Source organism: Rhinoderma darwinii (assembly GCF_050947455.1).
Source record: "Rhinoderma darwinii isolate aRhiDar2 chromosome 5 unlocalized genomic scaffold, aRhiDar2.hap1 SUPER_5_unloc_45, whole genome shotgun sequence".
NCBI lineage: Eukaryota > Metazoa > Chordata > Amphibia > Anura > Rhinodermatidae > Rhinoderma > Rhinoderma darwinii.
This window is the reverse complement of record NW_027461804.1, coordinates 643,608-664,627: the sequence shown is the minus strand read 5'-3', so window position 1 is coordinate 664,627 and position 21,020 is coordinate 643,608. Positions and strand designations below refer to the sequence as shown.

The 21,020-nt window shown below is 47.7% G+C and overlaps 14 non-coding genes and 1 pseudogene across 14 annotated transcripts; all 15 read right to left on the bottom strand.

The window, feature by feature from the left end:
- Nucleotides 1–25: 25 nt before the first annotated feature.
- LOC142694247 (U2 spliceosomal RNA) lies at nucleotides 26–216 on the bottom strand. Its single transcript, XR_012862505.1, has one exon. It is a non-coding gene; the product is annotated as a U2 spliceosomal RNA (small nuclear RNA).
- Nucleotides 217–1,501: 1,285 nt separating this feature from the next.
- LOC142694246 (U2 spliceosomal RNA) lies at nucleotides 1,502–1,692 on the bottom strand. Its single transcript, XR_012862504.1, has one exon. It is a non-coding gene; the product is annotated as a U2 spliceosomal RNA (small nuclear RNA).
- Nucleotides 1,693–2,984: 1,292 nt separating this feature from the next.
- On the bottom strand, nucleotides 2,985–3,175 carry LOC142694245 (U2 spliceosomal RNA). The gene has a single exon (XR_012862503.1). It is a non-coding gene; the product is annotated as a U2 spliceosomal RNA (small nuclear RNA).
- Nucleotides 3,176–4,483: 1,308 nt separating this feature from the next.
- Nucleotides 4,484–4,674, bottom strand: LOC142694244 (U2 spliceosomal RNA). Its single transcript, XR_012862502.1, has one exon. It is a non-coding gene; the product is annotated as a U2 spliceosomal RNA (small nuclear RNA).
- Nucleotides 4,675–5,978: 1,304 nt separating this feature from the next.
- Nucleotides 5,979–6,169, bottom strand: LOC142694243 (U2 spliceosomal RNA). The gene has a single exon (XR_012862501.1). It is a non-coding gene; the product is annotated as a U2 spliceosomal RNA (small nuclear RNA).
- A 1,284-nt stretch (nucleotides 6,170–7,453) lies between these two features.
- On the bottom strand, nucleotides 7,454–7,644 carry LOC142694242 (U2 spliceosomal RNA). Its single transcript, XR_012862500.1, has one exon. It is a non-coding gene; the product is annotated as a U2 spliceosomal RNA (small nuclear RNA).
- Nucleotides 7,645–8,932: 1,288 nt separating this feature from the next.
- On the bottom strand, nucleotides 8,933–9,123 carry LOC142694240 (U2 spliceosomal RNA). The gene has a single exon (XR_012862499.1). It is a non-coding gene; the product is annotated as a U2 spliceosomal RNA (small nuclear RNA).
- A 1,296-nt stretch (nucleotides 9,124–10,419) lies between these two features.
- LOC142694238 (U2 spliceosomal RNA) lies at nucleotides 10,420–10,610 on the bottom strand. Its single transcript, XR_012862497.1, has one exon. It is a non-coding gene; the product is annotated as a U2 spliceosomal RNA (small nuclear RNA).
- A 1,288-nt stretch (nucleotides 10,611–11,898) lies between these two features.
- Nucleotides 11,899–12,089, bottom strand: LOC142694237 (U2 spliceosomal RNA). Its single transcript, XR_012862496.1, has one exon. It is a non-coding gene; the product is annotated as a U2 spliceosomal RNA (small nuclear RNA).
- Nucleotides 12,090–13,381: 1,292 nt separating this feature from the next.
- On the bottom strand, nucleotides 13,382–13,504 carry LOC142693845 (U2 spliceosomal RNA; annotated as a pseudogene).
- Nucleotides 13,505–14,804: 1,300 nt separating this feature from the next.
- On the bottom strand, nucleotides 14,805–14,995 carry LOC142694388 (U2 spliceosomal RNA). The gene has a single exon (XR_012862632.1). It is a non-coding gene; the product is annotated as a U2 spliceosomal RNA (small nuclear RNA).
- Nucleotides 14,996–16,291: 1,296 nt separating this feature from the next.
- LOC142694236 (U2 spliceosomal RNA) lies at nucleotides 16,292–16,482 on the bottom strand. The gene has a single exon (XR_012862495.1). It is a non-coding gene; the product is annotated as a U2 spliceosomal RNA (small nuclear RNA).
- A 1,284-nt stretch (nucleotides 16,483–17,766) lies between these two features.
- On the bottom strand, nucleotides 17,767–17,957 carry LOC142694235 (U2 spliceosomal RNA). Its single transcript, XR_012862494.1, has one exon. It is a non-coding gene; the product is annotated as a U2 spliceosomal RNA (small nuclear RNA).
- A 1,305-nt stretch (nucleotides 17,958–19,262) lies between these two features.
- LOC142693836 (U2 spliceosomal RNA) lies at nucleotides 19,263–19,456 on the bottom strand. Its single transcript, XR_012862136.1, has one exon. It is a non-coding gene; the product is annotated as a U2 spliceosomal RNA (small nuclear RNA).
- Nucleotides 19,457–20,744: 1,288 nt separating this feature from the next.
- On the bottom strand, nucleotides 20,745–20,935 carry LOC142694234 (U2 spliceosomal RNA). The gene has a single exon (XR_012862493.1). It is a non-coding gene; the product is annotated as a U2 spliceosomal RNA (small nuclear RNA).
- Nucleotides 20,936–21,020: the final 85 nt, after the last annotated feature.

Sequence of the window (21,020 nt, the reverse complement as noted above, 5' to 3'; positions counted from 1 at the left end):
ATCTGCTTTTAGTCAACACATAAGGAAAGGGTGCACCGGTCCTGGAAATACTGCAATACCAGGTCAATGCGTGGAGTGGACAGAGCAAGCTCTATTTCCATCTCCCTGTTCTAAAAATCCATTTAATATATGGTCCCCAGATAGGGGACGTATCAGATATTAAACTGATAAGAACAGATACTACACTTGATCTTAGCCAAAAGGCCGAGAAGCGATAACCCGAACGGGCCGCGCGTTGCCCGAGCCTGCCCGATACTGCTGTTCAGCCCTTGCAGCGATTCAGCCTACTTCTAGGCAATTCCATGGGGCCCTGCAGGCTCACACACTCACAGCTACACGGGAGGTGAATAAAGGCCGGAGAGGAAGCCAGACAGGATTTGCTTCTTTTGCTTGCACCACAATGCAGTGCTGAAAGAGGAGGAATCTACATAAAAACGCCTTCCTGGCAACGCCCAAATGCCCTGCTGCCATGCAGATAAACACTGGCAGCGGCAGCAAGTGCATGCCCACAGCCACCCCTTGTTCCTTCACACCTTGTATCAGCTGTAATCCAGTCCAGTCCAGTGCTGCCTGCTGAGCAGCACTGACCAACACTGCCTGGGCCCAGGCTTTTATCTCTGAGGCCCCATTATGATGTCAGAAAGCTGGCTCTGGAATCCTGAGGGCTCCACTATGACACGTGCAAAGTTCCGTCTGAACTTTATATAAGACGGTGAGGCTCAGTCAGTCACTCAGTGTTGCCTGAGAGGGCAACACTGCAACAGCCGGCCGCCAGGCTGTCTTTTTTTTGCACAGCTAGTTGCCTCCAGGAGGCCACAAGAGGGAGACAAGGGACTGCAAAATGGAAAATAGGCATCCACCAACTTTACAGACAACTTCTCCTTGCTCCTACAACCTCCATCCTTGCACAGTTTGTTATTCTTCTAGGTAACATAGTAACAAATCCAAATTGCTGCTCTCTTTGTAGGCAAGCAAGGCTTTGTTGCAACTGCAATTCTTACTTCTTCTTGAAATGTAGGGACGACAGTACATTCCATCACATCCATCTAGTGTACACAGGTAGGTCCATTGTGGCGGGCAGGCGAGCGGGCGGGCTGCTTTATTGGCTGTTTGCTGTTCCCCTACTCCACTCCACTATTTGACTGTTGTGCTGCAATCAATCAATCAATCAATCAATCAATCAATCAATCAATCAATCAATCAGTGGCTGGCTCAGGTGCAGCTCTTTAACTTACCTAAAAGGGAGGGCGGAGAGAAGACAAGGAAGGTGAATGAGGTGTTCCAATGTGAAATGCCGGAAACACAGAAACACAGACGACACACAACAAGAGGTGGCAATCTATTCATTAATTGCATTTAATCAATGAGCTCATTATCACTCATGCATTGTCCAACAGGTGTTGAAATAATGGGATTAAAAGAAGAGATCCCTTCAGAAAGACAGAAACAATAGCAAAGACAAAAAACACTTTTGGAATCTGCTTTTAGTCAACACATAAGGAAAGGGTGCACCGGTCCTGGAAATACTGCAATACCAGGTCAATGCGTGGAGTGGACAGAGCAAGCTCTATTTCCATCTCCCTGTTCTAAAAATCCATTTAATATATGGTCCCCAGATAGGGGACGTATCAGATATTAAACTGATAAGAACAGATACTACACTTGATCTTAGCCAAAAGGCCGAGAAGCGATAACCCGAACGGGCCGCGCGTTGCCCGAGCCTGCCCGATACTGCTGTTCAGCCCTTGCAGCGATTCAGCCTACTTCTAGGCAATTCCATGGGGCCCTGCAGGCTCACACACTCACAGCTACACGGGAGGTGAATAAAGGCCGGAGAGGAAGCCAGACAGGATTTGCTTCTTTTGCTTGCACCACAATGCAGTGCTGAAAGAGGAGGAATCTACATAAAAACGCCTTCCTGGCAACGCCCAAATGCCCTGCTGCCATGCAGATAAACACTGGCAGCGGCAGCAAGTGCATGCCCACAGCCACCCCTTGTTCCTTCACACCTTGTATCAGCTGTAATCCAGTCCAGTCCAGTGCTGCCTGCTGAGCAGCACTGACCAACACTGCCTGGGCCCAGGCTTTTATCTCTGAGGCCCCATTATGATGTCAGAAAGCTGGCTCTGGAATCCTGAGGGCTCCACTATGACACGTGCAAAGTTCCGTCTGAACTTTATATAAGACGGTGAGGCTCAGTCAGTCACTCAGTGTTGCCTGAGAGGGCAACACTGCAACAGCCGGCCGCCAGGCTGTCTTTTTTTTGCACAGCTAGTTGCCTCCAGGAGGCCACAAGAGGGAGACAAGGGACTGCAAAATGGAAAATAGGCATCCACCAACTTTACAGACAACTTCTCCTTGCTCCTACAACCTCCATCCTTGCACAGTTTGTTATTCTTCTAGGTAACATAGTAACAAATCCAAATTGCTGCTCTCTTTGTAGGCAAGCAAGGCTTTGTTGCAACTGCAATTCTTACTTCTTCTTGAAATGTAGGGACGACAGTACATTCCATCACATCCATCTAGTGTACACAGGTAGGTCCATTGTGGCGGGCAGGCGAGCGGGCGGGCTGCTTTATTGGCTGTTTGCTGTTCCCCTACTCCACTCCACTATTTGACTGTTGTGCTGCATCAATCAATCAATCAATCAATCAATCAATCAATCAATCAATCAATCAATCAATCAGTGGCTGGCTCAGGTGCAGCTCTTTAACTTACCTAAAAGGGAGGGCGGAGAGAAGACAAGGAAGGTGAATGAGGTGTTCCAATGTGAAATGCCGGAAACACAGAAACACAGACGACACACAACAAGAGGTGGCAATCTATTCATTAATTGCATTTAATCAATGAGCTCATTATCACTCATGCATTGTCCAACAGGTGTTGAAATAATGGGATTAAAAGGGGAGATCCCTTCAGAAAGACAGAAACAATAGCAAAGACAAAAAACACTTTTGGAATCTGCTTTTAGTCAACACATAAGGAAAGGGTGCACCGGTCCTGGAAATACTGCAATACCAGGTCAATGCGTGGAGTGGACAGAGCAAGCTCTATTTCCATCTCCCTGTTCTAAAAATCCATTTAATATATGGTCCCCAGATAGGGGACGTATCAGATATTAAACTGATAAGAACAGATACTACACTTGATCTTAGCCAAAAGGCCGAGAAGCGATAACCCGAACGGGCCGCGCGTTGCCCGAGCCTGCCCGATACTGCTGTTCAGCCCTTGCAGCGATTCAGCCTACTTCTAGGCAATTCCATGGGGCCCTGCAGGCTCACACACTCACAGCTACACGGGAGGTGAATAAAGGCCGGAGAGGAAGCCAGACAGGATTTGCTTCTTTTGCTTGCACCACAATGCAGTGCTGAAAGAGGAGGAATCTACATAAAAACGCCTTCCTGGCAACGCCCAAATGCCCTGCTGCCATGCAGATAAACACTGGCAGCGGCAGCAAGTGCATGCCCACAGCCACCCCTTGTTCCTTCACACCTTGTATCAGCTGTAATCCAGTCCAGTCCAGTGCTGCCTGCTGAGCAGCACTGACCAACACTGCCTGGGCCCAGGCTTTTATCTCTGAGGCCCCATTATGATGTCAGAAAGCTGGCTCTGGAATCCTGAGGGCTCCACTATGACACGTGCAAAGTTCCGTCTGAACTTTATATAAGACGGTGAGGCTCAGTCAGTCACTCAGTGTTGCCTGAGAGGGCAACACTGCAACAGCCGGCCGCCAGGCTGTCTTTTTTTTGCACAGCTAGTTGCCTCCAGGAGGCCACAAGAGGGAGACAAGGGACTGCAAAATGGAAAATAGGCATCCACCAACTTTACAGACAACTTCTCCTTGCTCCTACAACCTCCATCCTTGCACAGTTTGTTATTCTTCTAGGTAACATAGTAACAAATCCAAATTGCTGCTCTCTTTGTAGGCAAGCAAGGCTTTGTTGCAACTGCAATTCTTACTTCTTCTTGAAATGTAGGGACGACAGTACATTCCATCACATCCATCTAGTGTACACAGGTAGGTCCATTGTGGCGGGCAGGCGAGCGGGCGGGCTGCTTTATTGGCTGTTTGCTGTTCCCCTACTCCACTCCACTATTTGACTGTTGTGCTGCATCAATCAATCAATCAATCAATCAATCAATCAATCAATCAATCAATCAATCAATCAATCAATCAATCAATCAGTGGCTGGCTCAGGTGCAGCTCTTTAACTTACCTAAAAGGGAGGGCGGAGAGAAGACAAGGAAGGTGAATGAGGTGTTCCAATGTGAAATGCCGGAAACACAGAAACACAGACGACACACAACAAGAGGTGGCAATCTATTCATTAATTGCATTTAATCAATGAGCTCATTATCACTCATGCATTGTCCAACAGGTGTTGAAATAATGGGATTAAAAGGGGAGATCCCTTCAGAAAGACAGAAACAATAGCAAAGACAAAAAACACTTTTGGAATCTGCTTTTAGTCAACACATAAGGAAAGGGTGCACCGGTCCTGGAAATACTGCAATACCAGGTCAATGCGTGGAGTGGACAGAGCAAGCTCTATTTCCATCTCCCTGTTCTAAAAATCCATTTAATATATGGTCCCCAGATAGGGGACGTATCAGATATTAAACTGATAAGAACAGATACTACACTTGATCTTAGCCAAAAGGCCGAGAAGCGATAACCCGAACAGGCCGCGCGTTGCCCGAGCCTGCCCGATACTGCTGTTCAGCCCTTGCAGCGATTCAGCCTACTTCTAGGCAATTCCATGGGGCCCTGCAGGCTCACACACTCACAGCTACACGGGAGGTGAATAAAGGCCGGAGAGGAAGCCAGACAGGATTTGCTTCTTTTGCTTGCACCACAATGCAGTGCTGAAAGAGGAGGAATCTACATAAAAACGCCTTCCTGGCAACGCCCAAATGCCCTGCTGCCATGCAGATAAACACTGGCAGCGGCAGCAAGTGCATGCCCACAGCCACCCCTTGTTCCTTCACACCTTGTATCAGCTGTAATCCAGTCCAGTCCAGTGCTGCCTGCTGAGCAGCACTGACCAACACTGCCTGGGCCCAGGCTTTTATCTCTGAGGCCCCATTATGATGTCAGAAAGCTGGCTCTGGAATCCTGAGGGCTCCACTATGACACGTGCAAAGTTCCGTCTGAACTTTATATAAGACGGTGAGGCTCAGTCAGTCACTCAGTGTTGCCTGAGAGGGCAACACTGCAACAGCCGGCCGCCAGGCTGTCTTTTTTTTGCACAGCTAGTTGCCTCCAGGAGGCCACAAGAGGGAGACAAGGGACTGCAAAATGGAAAATAGGCATCCACCAACTTTACAGACAACTTCTCCTTGCTCCTACAACCTCCATCCTTGCACAGTTTGTTATTCTTCTAGGTAACATAGTAACAAATCCAAATTGCTGCTCTCTTTGTAGGCAAGCAAGGCTTTGTTGCAACTGCAATTCTTACTTCTTCTTGAAATGTAGGGACGACAGTACATTCCATCACATCCATCTAGTGTACACAGGTAGGTCCATTGTGGCGGGCAGGCGAGCGGGCGGGCTGCTTTATTGGCTGTTTGCTGTTCCCCTACTCCACTCCACTATTTGACTGTTGTGCTGCATCAATCAATCAATCAATCAATCAATCAATCAATCAATCAATCAATCAATCAATCAATCAATCAATCAGTGGCTGGCTCAGGTGCAGCTCTTTAACTTACCTAAAAGGGAGGGCGGAGAGAAGACAAGGAAGGTGAATGAGGTGTTCCAATGTGAAATGCCGGAAACACAGAAACACAGACGACACACAACAAGAGGTGGCAATCTATTCATTAATTGCATTTAATCAATGAGCTCATTATCACTCATGCATTGTCCAACAGGTGTTGAAATAATGGGATTAAAAGGGGAGATCCCTTCAGAAAGACAGAAACAATAGCAAAGACAAAAAACACTTTTGGAATCTGCTTTTAGTCAACACATAAGGAAAGGGTGCACCGGTCCTGGAAATACTGCAATACCAGGTCAATGCGTGGAGTGGACAGAGCAAGCTCTATTTCCATCTCCCTGTTCTAAAAATCCATTTAATATATGGTCCCCAGATAGGGGACGTATCAGATATTAAACTGATAAGAACAGATACTACACTTGATCTTAGCCAAAAGGCCGAGAAGCGATAACCCGAACGGGCCGCGCGTTGCCCGAGCCTGCCCGATACTGCTGTTCAGCCCTTGCAGCGATTCAGCCTACTTCTAGGCAATTCCATGGGGCCCTGCAGGCTCACACACTCACAGCTACACGGGAGGTGAATAAAGGCCGGAGAGGAAGCCAGACAGGATTTGCTTCTTTTGCTTGCACCACAATGCAGTGCTGAAAGAGGAGGAATCTACATAAAAACGCCTTCCTGGCAACGCCCAAATGCCCTGCTGCCATGCAGATAAACACTGGCAGCGGCAGCAAGTGCATGCCCACAGCCACCCCTTGTTCCTTCACACCTTGTATCAGCTGTAATCCAGTCCAGTCCAGTGCTGCCTGCTGAGCAGCACTGACCAACACTGCCTGGGCCCAGGCTTTTATCTCTGAGGCCCCATTATGATGTCAGAAAGCTGGCTCTGGAATCCTGAGGGCTCCACTATGACACGTGCAAAGTTCCGTCTGAACTTTATATAAGACGGTGAGGCTCAGTCAGTCACTCAGTGTTGCCTGAGAGGGCAACACTGCAACAGCCGGCCGCCAGGCTGTCTTTTTTTTGCACAGCTAGTTGCCTCCAGGAGGCCACAAGAGGGAGACAAGGGACTGCAAAATGGAAAATAGGCATCCACCAACTTTACAGACAACTTCTCCTTGCTCCTACAACCTCCATCCTTGCACAGTTTGTTATTCTTCTAGGTAACATAGTAACAAATCCAAATTGCTGCTCTCTTTGTAGGCAAGCAAGGCTTTGTTGCAACTGCAATTCTTACTTCTTCTTGAAATGTAGGGACGACAGTACATTCCATCACATCCATCTAGTGTACACAGGTAGGTCCATTGTGGCGGGCAGGCGAGCGGGCGGGCTGCTTTATTGGCTGTTTGCTGTTCCCCTACTCCACTCCACTATTTGACTGTTGTGCTGCATCAATCAATCAATCAATCAATCAATCAATCAATCAATCAATCAATCAGTGGCTGGCTCAGGTGCAGCTCTTTAACTTACCTAAAAGGGAGGGCGGAGAGAAGACAAGGAAGGTGAATGAGGTGTTCCAATGTGAAATGCCGGAAACACAGAAACACAGACGACACACAACAAGAGGTGGCAATCTATTCATTAATTGCATTTAATCAATGAGCTCATTATCACTCATGCATTGTCCAACAGGTGTTGAAATAATGGGATTAAAAGGGGAGATCCCTTCAGAAAGACAGAAACAATAGCAAAGACAAAAAACACTTTTGGAATCTGCTTTTAGTCAACACATAAGGAAAGGGTGCACCGGTCCTGGAAATACTGCAATACCAGGTCAATGCGTGGAGTGGACAGAGCAAGCTCTATTTCCATCTCCCTGTTCTAAAAATCCATTTAATATATGGTCCCCAGATAGGGGACGTATCAGATATTAAACTGATAAGAACAGATACTACACTTGATCTTAGCCAAAAGGCCGAGAAGCGATAACCCGAACGGGCCGCGCGTTGCCCGAGCCTGCCCGATACTGCTGTTCAGCCCTTGCAGCGATTCAGCCTACTTCTAGGCAATTCCATGGGGCCCTGCAGGCTCACACACTCACAGCTACACGGGAGGTGAATAAAGGCCGGAGAGGAAGCCAGACAGGATTTGCTTCTTTTGCTTGCACCACAATGCAGTGCTGAAAGAGGAGGAATCTACATAAAAACGCCTTCCTGGCAACGCCCAAATGCCCTGCTGCCATGCAGATAAACACTGGCAGCGGCAGCAAGTGCATGCCCACAGCCACCCCTTGTTCCTTCACACCTTGTATCAGCTGTAATCCAGTCCAGTCCAGTGCTGCCTGCTGAGCAGCACTGACCAACACTGCCTGGGCCCAGGCTTTTATCTCTGAGGCCCCATTATGATGTCAGAAAGCTGGCTCTGGAATCCTGAGGGCTCCACTATGACACGTGCAAAGTTCCGTCTGAACTTTATATAAGACGGTGAGGCTCAGTCAGTCACTCAGTGTTGCCTGAGAGGGCAACACTGCAACAGCCGGCCGCCAGGCTGTCTTTTTTTTGCACAGCTAGTTGCCTCCAGGAGGCCACAAGAGGGAGACAAGGGACTGCAAAATGGAAAATAGGCATCCACCAACTTTACAGACAACTTCTCCTTGCTCCTACAACCTCCATCCTTGCACAGTTTGTTATTCTTCTAGGTAACATAGTAACAAATCCAAATTGCTGCTCTCTTTGTAGGCAAGCAAGGCTTTGTTGCAACTGCAATTCTTACTTCTTCTTGAAATGTAGGGACGACAGTACATTCCATCACATCCATCTAGTGTACACAGGTAGGTCCATTGTGGCGGGCAGGCGAGCGGGCGGGCTGCTTTATTGGCTGTTTGCTGTTCCCCTACTCCACTCCACTATTTGACTGTTGTGCTGCATCAATCAATCAATCAATCAATCAATCAATCAATCAATCAATCAATCAATCAGTGGCTGGCTCAGGTGCAGCTCTTTAACTTACCTAAAAGGGAGGGCGGAGAGAAGACAAGGAAGGTGAATGAGGTGTTCCAATGTGAAATGCCGGAAACACAGAAACACAGACGACACACAACAAGAGGTGGCAATCTATTCATTAATTGCATTTAATCAATGAGCTCATTATCACTCATGCATTGTCCAACAGGTGTTGAAATAATGGGATTAAAAGGGGAGATCCCTTCAGAAAGACAGAAACAATAGCAAAGACAAAAAACACTTTTGGAATCTGCTTTTAGTCAACACATAAGGAAAGGGTGCACCGGTCCTGGAAATACTGCAATACCAGGTCAATGCGTGGAGTGGACAGAGCAAGCTCTATTTCCATCTCCCTGTTCTAAAAATCCATTTAATATATGGTCCCCAGATAGGGGACGTATCAGATATTAAACTGATAAGAACAGATACTACACTTGATCTTAGCCAAAAGGCCGAGAAGCGATAACCCGAACGGGCCGCGCGTTGCCCGAGCCTGCCCGATACTGCTGTTCAGCCCTTGCAGCGATTCAGCCTACTTCTAGGCAATTCCATGGGGCCCTGCAGGCTCACACACTCACAGCTACACGGGAGGTGAATAAAGGCCGGAGAGGAAGCCAGACAGGATTTGCTTCTTTTGCTTGCACCACAATGCAGTGCTGAAAGAGGAGGAATCTACATAAAAACGCCTTCCTGGCAACGCCCAAATGCCCTGCTGCCATGCAGATAAACACTGGCAGCGGCAGCAAGTGCATGCCCACAGCTACCCCTTGTTCCTTCACACCTTGTATCAGCTGTAATCCAGTCCAGTCCAGTGCTGCCTGCTGAGCAGCACTGACCAACACTGCCTGGGCCCAGGCTTTTATCTCTGAGGCCCCATTATGATGTCAGAAAGCTGGCTCTGGAATCCTGAGGGCTCCACTATGACACGTGCAAAGTTCCGTCTGAACTTTATATAAGACGGTGAGGCTCAGTCAGTCACTCAGTGTTGCCTGAGAGGGCAACACTGCAACAGCCGGCCGCCAGGCTGTCTTTTTTTTGCACAGCTAGTTGCCTCCAGGAGGCCACAAGAGGGAGACAAGGGACTGCAAAATGGAAAATAGGCATCCACCAACTTTACAGACAACTTCTCCTTGCTCCTACAACCTCCATCCTTGCACAGTTTGTTATTCTTCTAGGTAACATAGTAACAAATCCAAATTGCTGCTCTCTTTGTAGGCAAGCAAGGCTTTGTTGCAACTGCAATTCTTACTTCTTCTTGAAATGTAGGGACGACAGTACATTCCATCACATCCATCTAGTGTACACAGGTAGGTCCATTGTGGCGGGCAGGCGAGCGGGCGGGCTGCTTTATTGGCTGTTTGCTGTTCCCCTACTCCACTCCACTATTTGACTGTTGTGCTGCATCAATCAATCAATCAATCAATCAATCAATCAATCAATCAATCAATCAATCAATCAATCAGTGGCTGGCTCAGGTGCAGCTCTTTAACTTACCTAAAAGGGAGGGCGGAGAGAAGACAAGGAAGGTGAATGAGGTGTTCCAATGTGAAATGCCGGAAACACAGAAACACAGACGACACACAACAAGAGGTGGCAATCTATTCATTAATTGCATTTAATCAATGAGCTCATTATCACTCATGCATTGTCCAACAGGTGTTGAAATAATGGGATTAAAAGGGGAGATCCCTTCAGAAAGACAGAAACAATAGCAAAGACAAAAAACACTTTTGGAATCTGCTTTTAGTCAACACATAAGGAAAGGGTGCACCGGTCCTGGAAATACTGCAATACCAGGTCAATGCGTGGAGTGGACAGAGCAAGCTCTATTTCCATCTCCCTGTTCTAAAAATCCATTTAATATATGGTCCCCAGATAGGGGACGTATCAGATATTAAACTGATAAGAACAGATACTACACTTGATCTTAGCCAAAAGGCCGAGAAGCGATAACCCGAACGGGCCGCGCGTTGCCCGAGCCTGCCCGATACTGCTGTTCAGCCCTTGCAGCGATTCAGCCTACTTCTAGGCAATTCCATGGGGCCCTGCAGGCTCACACACTCACAGCTACACGGGAGGTGAATAAAGGCCGGAGAGGAAGCCAGACAGGATTTGCTTCTTTTGCTTGCACCACAATGCAGTGCTGAAAGAGGAGGAATCTACATAAAAACGCCTTCCTGGCAACGCCCAAATGCCCTGCTGCCATGCAGATAAACACTGGCAGCGGCAGCAAGTGCATGCCCACAGCCACCCCTTGTTCCTTCACACCTTGTATCAGCTGTAATCCAGTCCAGTCCAGTGCTGCCTGCTGAGCAGCACTGACCAACACTGCCTGGGCCCAGGCTTTTATCTCTGAGGCCCCATTATGATGTCAGAAAGCTGGCTCTGGAATCCTGAGGGCTCCACTATGACACGTGCAAAGTTCCGTCTGAACTTTATATAAGACGGTGAGGCTCAGTCAGTCACTCAGTGTTGCCTGAGAGGGCAACACTGCAACAGCCGGCCGCCAGGCTGTCTTTTTTTTGCACAGCTAGTTGCCTCCAGGAGGCCACAAGAGGGAGACAAGGGACTGCAAAATGGAAAATAGGCATCCACCAACTTTACAGACAACTTCTCCTTGCTCCTACAACCTCCATCCTTGCACAGTTTGTTATTCTTCTAGGTAACATAGTAACAAATCCAAATTGCTGCTCTCTTTGTAGGCAAGCAAGGCTTTGTTGCAACTGCAATTCTTACTTCTTCTTGAAATGTAGGGACGACAGTACATTCCATCACATCCATCTAGTGTACACAGGTAGGTCCATTGTGGCGGGCAGGCGAGCGGGCGGGCTGCTTTATTGGCTGTTTGCTGTTCCCCTACTCCACTCCACTATTTGACTGTTGTGCTGCATCAATCAATCAATCAATCAATCAATCAATCAATCAATCAATCAATCAATCAGTGGCTGGCTCAGGTGCAGCTCTTTAACTTACCTAAAAGGGAGGGCGGAGAGAAGACAAGGAAGGTGAATGAGGTGTTCCAATGTGAAATGCCGGAAACACAGAAACACAGACGACACACAACAAGAGGTGGCAATCTATTCATTAATTGCATTTAATCAATGAGCTCATTATCACTCATGCATTGTCCAACAGGTGTTGAAATAATGGGATTAAAAGGGGAGATCCCTTCAGAAAGACAGAAACAATAGCAAAGACAAAAAACACTTTTGGAATCTGCTTTTAGTCAACACATAAGGAAAGGGTGCACCGGTCCTGGAAATACTGCAATACCAGGTCAATGCGTGGAGTGGACAGAGCAAGCTCTATTTCCATCTCCCTGTTCTAAAAATCCATTTAATATATGGTCCCCAGATAGGGGACGTATCAGATATTAAACTGATAAGAACAGATACTACACTTGATCTTAGCCAAAAGGCCGAGAAGCGATAACCCGAACGGGCCGCGCGTTGCCCGAGCCTGCCCGATACTGCTGTTCAGCCCTTGCAGCGATTCAGCCTACTTCTAGGCAATTCCATGGGGCCCTGCAGGCTCACACACTCACAGCTACACGGGAGGTGAATAAAGGCCGGAGAGGAAGCCAGACAGGATTTGCTTCTTTTGCTTGCACCACAATGCAGTGCTGAAAGAGGAGGAATCTACATAAAAACGCCTTCCTGGCAACGCCCAAATGCCCTGCTGCCATGCAGATAAACACTGGCAGCGGCAGCAAGTGCATGCCCACAGCCACCCCTTGTTCCTTCACACCTTGTATCAGCTGTAATCCAGTCCAGTCCAGTGCTGCCTGCTGAGCAGCACTGACCAACACTGCCTGGGCCCAGGCTTTTATCTCTGAGGCCCCATTATGATGTCAGAAAGCTGGCTCTGGAATCCTGAGGGCTCCACTATGACACGTGCAAAGTTCCGTCTGAACTTTATATAAGACGGTGAGGCTCAGTCAGTCACTCAGTGTTGCCTGAGAGGGCAACACTGCAACAGCCGGCCGCCAGGCTGTCTTTTTTTTGCACAGCTAGTTGCCTCCAGGAGGCCACAAGAGGGAGACAAGGGACTGCAAAATGGAAAATAGGCATCCACCAACTTTACAGACAACTTCTCCTTGCTCCTACAACCTCCATCCTTGCACAGTTTGTTATTCTTCTAGGTAACATAGTAACAAATCCAAATTGCTGCTCTCTTTGTAGGCAAGCAAGGCTTTGTTGCAACTGCAATTCTTACTTCTTCTTGAAATGTAGGGACGACAGTACATTCCATCACATCCATCTAGTGTACACAGGTAGGTCCATTGTGGCGGGCAGGCGAGCGGGCGGGCTGCTTTATTGGCTGTTTGCTGTTCCCCTACTCCACTCCACTATTTGACTGTTGTGCTGCATCAATCAATCAATCAATCAATCAATCAATCAATCAATCAATCAATCAATCAATCAGTGGCTGGCTCAGGTGCAGCTCTTTAACTTACCTAAAAGGGAGGGCGGAGAGAAGACAAGGAAGGTGAATGAGGTGTTCCAATGTGAAATGCCGGAAACACAGAAACACAGACGACACACAACAAGAGGTGGCAATCTATTCATTAATTGCATTTAATCAATGAGCTCATTATCACTCATGCATTGTCCAACAGGTGTTGAAATAATGGGATTAAAAGGGGAGATCCCTTCAGAAAGACAGAAACAATAGCAAAGACAAAAAACACTTTTGGAATCTGCTTTTAGTCAACACATAAGGAAAGGGTGCACCGGTCCTGGAAATACTGCAATACCAGGTCAATGCGTGGAGTGGACGTATCAGATATTAAACTGATAAGAACAGATACTACACTTGATCTTAGCCAAAAGGCCGAGAAGCGATAACCCGAACGGGCCGTGCGTTGCCCGAGCCTGCCCGATACTGCTGTTCAGCCCTTGCAGCGATTCAGCCTACTTCTAGGCAATTCCATGGGGCCCTGCAGGCTCACACACTCACAGCTACACGGGAGGTGAATAAAGGCCGGAGAGGAAGCCAGACAGGATTTGCTTCTTTTGCTTGCACCACAATGCAGTGCTGAAAGAGGAGGAATCTACATAAAAACGCCTTCCTGGCAACGCCCAAATGCCCTGCTGCCATGCAGATAAACACTGGCAGCGGCAGCAAGTGCATGCCCACAGCCACCCCTTGTTCCTTCACACCTTGTATCAGCTGTAATCCAGTCCAGTCCAGTGCTGCCTGCTGAGCAGCACTGACCAACACTGCCTGGGCCCAGGCTTTTATCTCTGAGGCCCCATTATGATGTCAGAAAGCTGGCTCTGGAATCCTGAGGGCTCCACTATGACACGTGCAAAGTTCCGTCTGAACTTTATATAAGACGGTGAGGCTCAGTCAGTCACTCAGTGTTGCCTGAGAGGGCAACACTGCAACAGCCGGCCGCCAGGCTGTCTTTTTTTTGCACAGCTAGTTGCCTCCAGGAGGCCACAAGAGGGAGACAAGGGACTGCAAAATGGAAAATAGGCATCCACCAACTTTACAGACAACTTCTCCTTGCTCCTACAACCTCCATCCTTGCACAGTTTGTTATTCTTCTAGGTAACATAGTAACAAATCCAAATTGCTGCTCTCTTTGTAGGCAAGCAAGGCTTTGTTGCAACTGCAATTCTTACTTCTTCTTGAAATGTAGGGACGACAGTACATTCCATCACATCCATCTAGTGTACACAGGTAGGTCCATTGTGGCGGGCAGGCGAGCGGGCGGGCTGCTTTATTGGCTGTTTGCTGTTCCCCTACTCCACTCCACTATTTGACTGTTGTGCTGCATCAATCAATCAATCAATCAATCAATCAATCAATCAATCAATCAATCAATCAATCAATCAATCAGTGGCTGGCTCAGGTGCAGCTCTTTAACTTACCTAAAAGGGAGGGCGGAGAGAAGACAAGGAAGGTGAATGAGGTGTTCCAATGTGAAATGCCGGAAACACAGAAACACAGACGACACACAACAAGAGGTGGCAATCTATTCATTAATTGCATTTAATCAATGAGCTCATTATCACTCATGCATTGTCCAACAGGTGTTGAAATAATGGGATTAAAAGGGGAGATCCCTTCAGAAAGACAGAAACAATAGCAAAGACAAAAAACACTTTTGGAATCTGCTTTTAGTCAACACATAAGGAAAGGGTGCACCGGTCCTGGAAATACTGCAATACCAGGTCAATGCGTGGAGTGGACAGAGCAAGCTCTATTTCCATCTCCCTGTTCTAAAAATCCATTTAATATATGGTCCCCAGATAGGGGACGTATCAGATATTAAACTGATAAGAACAGATACTACACTTGATCTTAGCCAAAAGGCCGAGAAGTGATAACCCGAACGGGCCGCGCGTTGCCCGAGCCTGCCCGATACTGCTGTTCAGCCCTTGCAGCGATTCAGCCTACTTCTAGGCAATTCCATGGGGCCCTGCAGGCTCACACACTCACAGCTACACGGGAGGTGAATAAAGGCCGGAGAGGAAGCCAGACAGGATTTGCTTCTTTTGCTTGCACCACAATGCAGTGCTGAAAGAGGAGGAATCTACATAAAAACGCCTTCCTGGCAACGCCCAAATGCCCTGCTGCCATGCAGATAAACACTGGCAGCGGCAGCAAGTGCATGCCCACAGCCACCCCTTGTTCCTTCACACCTTGTATCAGCTGTAATCCAGTCCAGTCCAGTGCTGCCTGCTGAGCAGCACTGACCAACACTGCCTGGGCCCAGGCTTTTATCTCTGAGGCCCCATTATGATGTCAGAAAGCTGGCTCTGGAATCCTGAGGGCTCCACTATGACACGTGCAAAGTTCCGTCTGAACTTTATATAAGACGGTGAGGCTCAGTCAGTCACTCAGTGTTGCCTGAGAGGGCAACACTGCAACAGCCGGCCGCCAGGCTGTCTTTTTTTTGCACAGCTAGTTGCCTCCAGGAGGCCACAAGAGGGAGACAAGGGACTGCAAAATGGAAAATAGGCATCCACCAACTTTACAGACAACTTCTCCTTGCTCCTACAACCTCCATCCTTGCACAGTTTGTTATTCTTCTAGGTAACATAGTAACAAATCCAAATTGCTGCTCTCTTTGTAGGCAAGCAAGGCTTTGTTGCAACTGCAATTCTTACTTCTTCTTGAAATGTAGGGACGACAGTACATTCCATCACATCCATCTAGTGTACACAGGTAGGTCCATTGTGGCGGGCAGGCGAGCGGGCGGGCTGCTTTATTGGCTGTTTGCTGTTCCCCTACTCCACTCCACTATTTGACTGTTGTGCTGCATCAATCAATCAATCAATCAATCAATCAATCAATCAATCAATCAATCAATCAATCAATCAGTGGCTGGCTCAGGTGCAGCTCTTTAACTTACCTAAAAGGGAGGGCGGAGAGAAGACAAGGAAGGTGAATGAGGTGTTCCAATGTGAAATGCCGGAAACACAGAAACACAGACGACACACAACAAGAGGTGGCAATCTATTCATTAATTGCATTTAATCAATGAGCTCATTATCACTCATGCATTGTCCAACAGGTGTTGAAATAATGGGATTAAAAGGGGAGATCCCTTCAGAAAGACAGAAACAATAGCAAAGACAAAAAACACTTTTGGAATCTGCTTTTAGTCAACACATAAGGAAAGGGTGCACCGGTCCTGGAAATACTGCAATACCAGGTCAATGCGTGGAGTGGACAGAGCAAGCTCTATTTCCATCTCCCTGTTCTAAAAATCCATTTAATATATGGTCCCCAGATAGGGGACGTATCAGATATTAAACTGATAAGAACAGATACTACACTTGATCTTAGCCAAAAGGCCGAGAAGCGATAACCCGAACGGGCCGCGCGTTGCCCGAGCCTGCCCGATACTGCTGTTCAGCCCTTGCAGCGATTCAGCCTACTTCTAGGCAATTCCATGGGGCCCTGCAGGCTCACACACTCACAGCTACACGGGAGGTGAATAAAGGCCGGAGAGGAAGCCAGACAGGATTTGCTTCTTTTGCTTGCACCACAATGCAGTGCTGAAAGAGGAGGAATCTACATAAAAACGCCTTCCTGGCAACGCCCAAATGCCCTGCTGCCATGCAGATAAACACTGGCAGCGGCAGCAAGTGCATGCCCACAGCCACCCCTTGTTCCTTCACACCTTGTATCAGCTGTAATCCAGTCCAGTCCAGTGCTGCCTGCTGAGCAGCACTGACCAACACTGCCTGGGCCCAGGCTTTTATCTCTGAGGCCCCATTATGATGTCAGAAAGCTGGCTCTGGAATCCTGAGGGCTCCACTATGACACGTGCAAAGTTCCGTCTGAACTTTATATAAGACGGTGAGGCTCAGTCAGTCACTCAGTGTTGCCTGAGAGGGCAACACTGCAACAGCCGGCCGCCAGGCTGTCTTTTTTTTGCACAGCTAGTTGCCTCCAGGAGGCCACAAGAGGGAGACAAGGGACTGCAAAATGGAAAATAGGCATCCACCAACTTTACAGACAACTTCTCCTTGCTCCTACAACCTCCATCCTTGCACAGTTTGTTATTCTTCTAGGTAACATAGTAACAAATCCAAATTGCTGCTCTCTTTGTAGGCAAGCAAGGCTTTGTTGCAACTGCAATTCTTACTTCTTCTTGAAATGTAGGGACGACAGTACATTCCATCACATCCATCTAGTGTACACAGGTAGGTCCATTGTGGCGGGCAGGCGAGCGGGCGGGCTGCTTTATTGGCTGTTTGCTGTTCCCCTACTCCACTCCACTATTTGACTGTTGTGCTGCATCAATCAATCAATCAATCAATCAATCAATCAATCAATCAATCAATCAGTGGCTGGCTCAGGTGCAGCTCTTTAACTTACCTAAAAGGGAGGGCGGAGAGAAGACAAGGAAGGTGAATGAGGTGTTCCAATGTGAAATGCCGGAAACACAGAAACACAGACGACACACAACAAGAGGTGGCAATCTATTCATTAATTGCATTTAATCAATGAGCTCATTATCACTCATGCATTGTCCAACAGGTGTTGAAATAATGGGATTAAAAGGGGAGATCCCTTCAGAAAGACAGAAACAATAGCAAAGACAAAAAACACTTTTGGAATCTGCTTTTAGTCAACACATAAGGAAAGGGTGCACCGGTCCTGGAAATACTGCAATACCAGGTCAATGCGTGGAGTGGACAGAGCAAGCTCTATTTCCATCTCCCTGTTCTAAAAATCCATTTAATATATGGTCCCCAGATAGGGGACGTATCAGATATTAAACTGATAAGAACAGATACTACACTTGATCTTAGCCAAAAGGCCGAGAAGCGATAACCCGAACGGGCCGCGCGTTGCCCGAGCCTGCCCGATACTGCTGTTCAGCCCTTGCAGCGATTCAGCCTACTTCTAGGCAATTCCATGGGGCCCTGCAGGCTCACACACTCACAGCTACACGGGAGGTGAATAAAGGCCGGAGAGGAAGCCAGACAGGATTTGCTTCTTTTGCTTGCACCACAATGCAGTGCTGAAAGAGGAGGAATCTACATAAAAACGCCTTCCTGGCAACGCCCAAATGCCCTGCTGCCATGCAGATAAACACTGGCAGCGGCAGCAAGTGCATGCCCACAGCCACCCCTTGTTCCTTCACACCTTGTATCAGCTGTAATCCAGTCCAGTCCAGTGCTGCCTGCTGAGCAGCACTGACCAACACTGCCTGGGCCCAGGCTTTTATCTCTGAGGCCCCATTATGATGTCAGAAAGCTGGCTCTGGAATCCTGAGGGCTCCACTATGACACGTGCAAAGTTCCGTCTGAACTTTATATAAGACGGTGAGGCTCAGTCAGTCACTCAGTGTTGCCTGAGAGGGCAACACTGCAACAGCCGGCCGCCAGGCTGTCTTTTTTTTGCACAGCTAGTTGCCTCCAGGAGGCCACAAGAGGGAGACAAGGGACTGCAAAATGGAAAATAGGCATCCACCAACTTTACAGACAACTTCTCCTTGCTCCTACAACCTCCATCCTTGCACAGTTTGTTATTCTTCTAGGTAACATAGTAACAAATCCAAATTGCTGCTCTCTTTGTAGGCAAGCAAGGCTTTGTTGCAACTGCAATTCTTACTTCTTCTTGAAATGTAGGGACGACAGTACATTCCATCACATCCATCTAGTGTACACAGGTAGGTCCATTGTGGCGGGCAGGCGAGCGGGCGGGCTGCTTTATTGGCTGTTTGCTGTTCCCCTACTCCACTCCACTATTTGACTGTTGTGCTGCATCAATCAATCAATCAATCAATCAATCAATCAATCAATCAAGTGGCTGGCTCAGGTGCAGCTCTTTAACTTACCTAAAAGGGAGGGCGGAGAGAAGACAAGGAAGGTGAATGAGGTGTTCCAATGTGAAATGCCGGAAACACAGAAACACAGACGACACACAACAAGAGGTGGCAATCTATTCATTAATTGCATTTAATCAATGAGCTCATTATCACTCATGCATTGTCCAACAGGTGTTGAAATAATGGGATTAAAAGGGGAGATCTGAAATAATGGGATTAAAAGGGGAGATCCCTTCAGAAAGACAGAAACAATAGCAAAGACAAAAAACACTTTTGGAATCTGCTTTTAGTCAACACATAAGGAAAGGGTGCACCGGTCCTGGAAATACTGAATCAATACCAGGTCAATGCGTGGAGTGGACAGAGCAAGCTCTATTTCCATCTCCCTGTTCTAAAAATCCATTTAATATATGGTCCCCAGATAGGGGACGTATCAGATATTAAACTGATAAGAACAGATACTACACTTGATCTTAGCCAAAAGGCCGAGAAGCGATAACCCGAACGGGCCGCGCGTTGCCCGAGCCTGCCCGATACTGCTGTTCAGCCCTTGCAGCGATTCAGCCTACTTCTAGGCAATTCCATGGGGCCCTGCAGGCTCACACACTCACAGCTACACGGGAGGTGAATAAAGGCCGGAGAGGAAGCCAGACAGGATTTGCTTCTTTTGCTTGCACCACAATGCAGTGCTGAAAGAGGAGGAATCTACATAAAAACGCCTTCCTGGCAACGCCCAAATGCCCTGCTGCCATGCAGATAAACACTGGCAGCGGCAGCAAGTGCATGCCCACAGCCACCCCTTGTTCCTTCACACCTTGTATCAGCTGTAATCCAGTCCAGTCCAGTGCTGCCTGCTGAGCAGCACTGACCAACACTGCCTGGGCCCAGGCTTTTATCTCTGAGGCCCCATTATGATGTCAGAAAGCTGGCTCTGGAATCCTGAGGGCTCCACTATGACACGTGCAAAGTTCCGTCTGAACTTTATATAAGACGGTGAGGCTCAGTCAGTCACTCAGTGTTGCCTGAGAGGGCAACACTGCAACAGCCGGCCGCCAGGCTGTCTTTTTTTTGCACAGCTAGTTGCCTCCAGGAGGCCACAAGAGGGAGACAAGGGACTGCAAAATGGAAAATAGGCATCCACCAACTTTACAGACAACTTCTCCTTGCTCCTACAACCTCCATCCTTGCACAGTTTGTTATTCTTCTAGGTAACATAGTAACAAATCCAAATTGCTGCTCTCTTTGTAGGCAAGCAAGGCTTTGTTGCAACTGCAATTCTTACTTCTTCTTGAAATGTAGGGACGACAGTACATTCCATCACATCCATCTAGTGTACACAGGTAGGTCCATTGTGGCGGGCAGGCGAGCGGGCGGGCTGCTTTATTGGCTGTTTGCTGTTCCCCTACTCCACTCCACTATTTGACTGTTGTGCTGCATCAATCAATCAATCAATCAATCAATCAATCAATCAATCAATCAATCAATCAGTGGCTGGCTCAGGTGCAGCTCTTTAACTTACCTAAAAGGGAGGGCGGAGAGAAGACAAGGAAGGTGAATGAGGTGTTCCAATGTGAAATGCCGGAAACACAGAAACACAGACGACACACAACAAGAGGTGGCAATCTATTCATTAATTGCATTTAATCAATGAGCTCATTATCACTCATGCATTGTCCAACAGGTGTTGAAATAATGGGATTAAAAGGGGAGATCCCTTCAGAAAGACAGAAACAATAGCAAAGACAAAAAACACTTTTGGAATCTGCTTTTAGTCAACACATAAGGAAAGGGTGCACCGGTCCTGGAAATACTGCAATACCAGGTCAATGCGTGGAGTGGACAGAGCAAGCTCTATTTCCATCTCCCTGTTCTAAAAATCCATTTAATATATGGTCCCCAGATAGGGGACGTATCAGATATTAAACTGATAAGAACAGATACTACACTTGATCTTAGCCAAAAGGCCGAGAAGCGATAACCCGAACGGGCCGCGCGTTGCCCGAGCCTGCCCGATACTGCTGTTCAGCCCTTGCAGCGATTCAGCCTACTTCTAGGCAATTC